We start from the raw sequence: 6,082 nt of genomic DNA on the forward strand, positions 1-6,082 counted from the left end.
GTGTTAGTACATAGTGTCTTTTTGCAACAACTGTCTTGCCACTAAATTCCTTTACACCTACTCTTCCCAGTTTAACGATTAATTAAGTTTTTATGAAATAAAAATGATTACATTGAACATGCCATCCTGCAAGGAACAGAGGTGGTGGACTAACCGTCCATACAGACAAGACAATGTAAACAAGTCATTCAACATCACATCCTTCCTGGCTCTTGACATCATTATGTAAAATGTCTCACATATTTTTAATCTAACATTCTTATGGAATGTTAGCTGAATTGATATTATCACATAAATGAAGTTATTCAGTTTATGCAGCTTTTTCTTTTCACTCTCAGTTATAGAGAGTTGTGTACTCATTTGGTCTTTATCTTGCTCCTTATTTTACATGTCATTCTCGAATGTGATTTTATTTTGGTTATTGTCTGCTGACTTTTTCTGACTTTTTAATGCTTAACCTGGGCTTTATTTGTGTAAAGACACACAGAACATTTTCAAGTTTTCATCATGAGTAATTTCAATTAGCCATATTTCTTCTCGGTTCCAGAACTGGTTCCACTTTGTATCTACAGCAGTTCCACATTGGGAAGGCTCTAGTTACTCCAAAGGTTTCTAATAAAAAAGTTTAAATTCCTACTCCCTTGCAGGGATTCTCTTTCTTTTTAATATTAGGGACAGGAGGAAAACACCACGGCAGTGTCCCGAGTAAGATTTAAACTCAATCATTAAAATACCTGGTTGTCATCCCTCTGAGGTGCATTTTACTATCACCAGAGCCGTTATGATCTTGACATCTTTATCAGGTATTATTGTTTGTGATATTTGTTGTATATTATCTATCAAGAGTCCAGCATTCTGTATGCATTCAAAATTTTGTGCAGGAGTTCATAAAATCTGGCTCTGAATTTGTTAAATTATATTGTGTGTAAGAAGTTCTGTTTGAGCTCTTGAGACTCTTTTCAATACTTTTGTGGAGTTGAATTCATTTTTTTTGAAAAATATTTCCTTGTTATGTCAGTCTACATCCATTATAACCTAATTACTCAAATGACACTGGTTGTCATTTTTTAGAATTTAGATGATTTGATCTTCTTCTCGAATTGAACTAAACCTTTCTGAAAAATGTATTCCTGGTAAAAAAGTAAAATGCAAAAACAATGCCTGAAGATTTTAAATAAGAGGTAAATATTTTTCATCATATTTGCAGGGTTAGGCTTAGGGTTAGGGTTAATTATTAGAATGCCTGCCTCTGTGGTTTCTAGCTAGTGTTATGCCCTAAAATTTTAGGGCGTCATTTTACTTTTTTAGACTTTAAAAGATGAATTTTTATCTTTCTGAAGCAAATTCTATGTGCAGAGATTAGTGCCTTTACATGAATTACAAGTCATTACAGTTCCTTGTTCATAAAATTCATACTCTCTCCCCCAAGATACCTAGACTGTATGTATTACCTTGTCTTACTAATGTCCCACCATCTAGAGTTAACAATTTTTATTTTTTACAAGCCTCACCCCAGTTTCCTAGGTCTTCATAATTCATTGTCTTTATCTGTCTATTAACAATTCATAAATGACTTGCTATAGTTACGCACAACCCAGAGAAGGTAAAAAGACCTCAATGTCTTTAACTGTTTCATTTTGTTCAGGGTCAACCTTCCTTAGTGTTCAGGGTCAGAAAGAAAAAATATGAGTCAAATATCAGTAACAAGAGAAAGAAAATTCTTCCTCAGGGCCATTTCACTGGTGGAAATTTTATATCTGCTCATTAAGTTACAATTCTCTTACAAGAGAATTCAGGCAGAACAGTGGCATATTAAAAAAAAAAAAAAAAGGTGCCATAGTACAACAACTGAATATATAATCAAAACATCACTATGTTGTGACTGAACAAGTCACTGAACTGTTCTTCACATCAAACATTTTATTTAGAACTGACTTTTACTCTAGTTTTATATATTAGATAAACCTATATAATTTGTTTCATGACAACTACATCAATATAGTGTTGTCATTATCTTTTGGGAATATTGCCTAGAAATGTTTTCAGCAACAAACAGGGCTGATTTTCCACTAACTTGGTAAAAAAATCATCACTTTGTTTCAACAACTAAGTTCCCAGTTCAAAACCATTGAAAAGCAATGACAATCAAGCTCCAAGGCATGACATCTGCTAAAAACCTAGATTCTGTGCCACTGAACTAGAGAGACAAAGAGAAGACATCCTAGTAATAGTGCATGGTGTCTGTGATGGCAAAGAATATAAACAACTTTTCAATGCTCTGTTCATACTCAGTTTAGCTTTTGGTCCTATTAAACCAGTCATAGCCTATAGGGAGAACAATATTTTACCATGTAGTTAACAATTCTTCATATGCTATGTGATCTAAATGCTAGTGAGGATTTACAGATTCCATTCCACGTAAGAAAATCTGGGAAAACTGACCATTTAATCCAGGCCATTTTCAGAAGGAAGTGATAAAACGGGAATATGGGAAGACACCATGGATATCATTGCACTCCCACCTTCTAGTAATGTAGTGGTGTGACGTATTTCCTAAGAGTGTAACCTACAATAATCTCATAATTCATAGATTTAAGTTAAGTAAATCCAGATGACCTGGGATATCTTCAACCCTGGAGTAATGAGAGGAGAAAACTAGATATAACACTGATTTTTCCTCTGAGGTATCTGATATCTTGCTAGTTAAAATTGAGTTCTGACCTGAAGCCTACATAAATGCATCTGCTGAGCATATACCATTTAGTAAAGCCAGCTAATCTATCCATGGTAATTTAAGAATTTCTAGCAGTGCATCTAGCAGTGCAGCCAGTCCTTCAGACAGAGCTTTGGAGATACTTCATCTCATCTCAAAGAGGTAGAAAAGGCAGGTTGTAATTAAGATATAAGCTTTTGCATTGAAGTTGTTTTGAGATTATACTGAGACCAGTCTGGCAATCCTTTCAAGCCTTACTGCTATTTAGTAGTGGCCAAACTTGATGTGGAAGTTCTGGGTCGGATGAAGTTTCAGAGACACTGCCTGTCAAATCCTTTATATTTAAGAAAGAGACAAATGACTATGCTATACCTGACTGGAGCCAAAACAAGCCTTGTACAAAGTACTGAGGGATGGAGGGGAGCTATATTCAGTTCAGCAGTGAAAAGAGACGGTTCACCCCATAGGCTGCTGAAGAGCCCAGTATGTCTGAGAGCTAGATTCCTCACTCTGCTTCAGGGCTAGACTGTGAGATCTCCAAGACAATTAGCTAAACAGTGCAGCACCCTCTGAGACCACCTGCGTGCATGACCCGAGCGAAATGTAAATGCATTTCCAGTTTTAAGGATTCTTCTGTAGCAGTCAATAAAATGCATCACATTCTGAAAATGTACATTGTGAGGCCAAAATCCTTTTCAAAACTTGTCTTTACCCTTTTTCATTAAATGGCATCACTGATGAAAAGGCAAAACAATAAAACACTGATTTTACTTCATGAGCTATGTTAAGTTTGGTAGTATTCATCATTCACAGCTGTCTCGATTACATTTCCTGTGTGATTACAAAGTCTGCAGTGTGTCTAGATCTAGATTTTCATCCACAACTTGATTTTATCTGTATTTACCTGTCTAGGATGAAATATGCTGTAGAAGTACACCTGGAAAATTGCTTCTGGACCAAATTCTTTAATTTAATTAATCTTCAATCTGATTTCCCCTCTGTAACTAAGATAGTTTTTTTGAAAAAAAGCACTAGCCCCAGACTTAAATGAAGAGAGGGACAGAGTAATATACTACAAAAATATATATCAGGAAGAGATTTCAGAAAACAGCTGAGTTCATTGGAAATCTAATCAATTTCTCTACTGAGAGATATTAAGAGTAGGATTTCCAGGACATTGTAAGTTAGCATTTCAAATCAATTGAAAGTTATACCTCATTGTAGTTCTTTTGAAATCTCAACTATATAAATTAAGAATTATTAAAACCTGAGATAAAATAATATACCATATTTATTGCATTTTATTCATACTGTCAAATAGATTTTTTTAATAAAGACTTTAAAAAGCTTTAAAAAATGGATAAATTAGACTGTGCTGTCTCAGTTTAAGAAACCAAATGTTTAAAATGTCAAACTGAAGTACAAAACAGCTTGAAAATGGACAGAAACACTGACAACTCTTCATCATCTGTCAAAGATTCAGTCAGGTTGTGCAAAGGTCATGCCAATGGATTAAATGCAGAAATAATGGAGTGACTTATGGGTAATAAAAATATACAGCTGGTCACTTTCCTAAGTCATGCACTTCTCTACACTGACAAACTATTTCTGACAGCAGCTGGATCCAAAAGTTGCTACCTTCCCAAAGACTTTGCACCTGATAACTCCAGGTTCATGGAATTTCTTTCCAGTTTCTCTGCATCTGGACTTTGAGTACACTGTATTTACAGTAGTTCTGGAGTAGAATAAGATTTACATGGAAGATACTCACGAATCCTGATTCCAAGCTCCCTCTGTCAAAAGTCACCTGGAAATTCCTGACAGCAGCCTTCTCACACCTTTTAGATTCCTGATTATCTAATGTATCCATTGTCTGATTCATTCTAATTCCCCATTACCTTTAGTAAGTAGCAACATGTATATGTGAATTTTCTCTGGAAAAGTACTAATAGTTTAATTTTAATTAATATATTTTATAGAAAAATTTAAAATACTAGATCCTTTACATTCTTTTTCATTTTCACACCTATCCTACAGAAGGTAATGCTATGTATTTGATGGGGACCATCATGTCTTTTTAGAACAAGCTATGCTTAGCCGGGAGCAAAAATCCTGAACTTGCATAAAGTTTTCTGAACAGGACTGGGGTAAAGTGCAAACAGTCTAATATGCAGTTTGTGCTCAAAGGGGCTGAGTGATAAGAAATTATTGAGAAATTATTTGCGGGTTAACAATATAACTGCGTTTCATACCGTTAGTGAAAATAAATCTGATATCATCTGTAAATCAAATTCCAGTAGACAAACAGACTAATCTACTGATTTCAAAGGATGTAGGATAAGTCCTAGGAGTTTGAACAATCCAAATATATATAAAGAAAGTTAATAAATACTATAAGCTTCACGATCTCCTCTTTTGATTGCAGCTGTATGCCATGCCTAGTGTTAAAGAGAGGAAAAGACCCTCAGAAAAACCTATTACCAGCTAATTATTATTCCTAACACATTCAAATTCCAGAGTCAGCCTTGTAGAATAGAGTTAGAATTTTCTAAGAAAAACTTATTTATCGGTTGCTAAGGTTAATGCAACCATTCTTTTTCTTTCTTTTGGAAACTGATTAAGTGGCTTGGGCCTGAAATATCTGACAATAAAAAGAAAGAAGATAGAGAGCAACTGCTTAACCAGATGGAATACCATTTCATTATTTCTTACAGGATCAGTCAGAAGCAAAAGAAAATAATGTCACTGAACAAACTGCACTCTGTATTTGTGTGCTCACAGCATGGTACTTACTGTTATATATGACAGGGGTCACTTATTTTTAAAATCTTGCTTATTTCTGTTTCATGGTTGGGGATAAACAAGAACATTTTTTGAGCTAAATTTACTAAACAGGGGATAAATTTCAGACATACTAATCTTTTAAGTTCTCAGTCCTGCTATGTAGCTGCAGACTGTATTTTATGAATGAATCATTTTGTTATCTAAGTTCCAATAGCCTGTTATCAATTGAACTAAGTATCATTAGCATTTATTGAAGATATTTTTTGAAGACTACTTCCTCAACCTGCTGAACATGACTTTGTTGTTCTCACAATCATACTATTGTATGGCACCTGCTGAATTGTTGTAGAGACTGGAGGTGTTTCCTGTTTCCATCTGTTTTCCCACAAACACTCATTTTTAGAGAATGGACTTCAGACTCCACAATATGTAGCCTACAGGGAATTTTCAGATGTTTGTGAATGTACTCTACTCCTTTTGTCAGATACAGTGAGTGAATTAAAATGGTCTGGAAGTAAAAATCATAAAAGAACAGATGGGCACCATTCTTTCTGTTTTCTTACTTACAAAGAAGTGTGGGAAAGC

The sequence above is a fragment of the Hirundo rustica genome, chromosome 5 (assembly GCF_015227805.2).
Source record: "Hirundo rustica isolate bHirRus1 chromosome 5, bHirRus1.pri.v3, whole genome shotgun sequence".
Classification (NCBI taxonomy): Eukaryota; Metazoa; Chordata; class Aves; order Passeriformes; family Hirundinidae; genus Hirundo; species Hirundo rustica.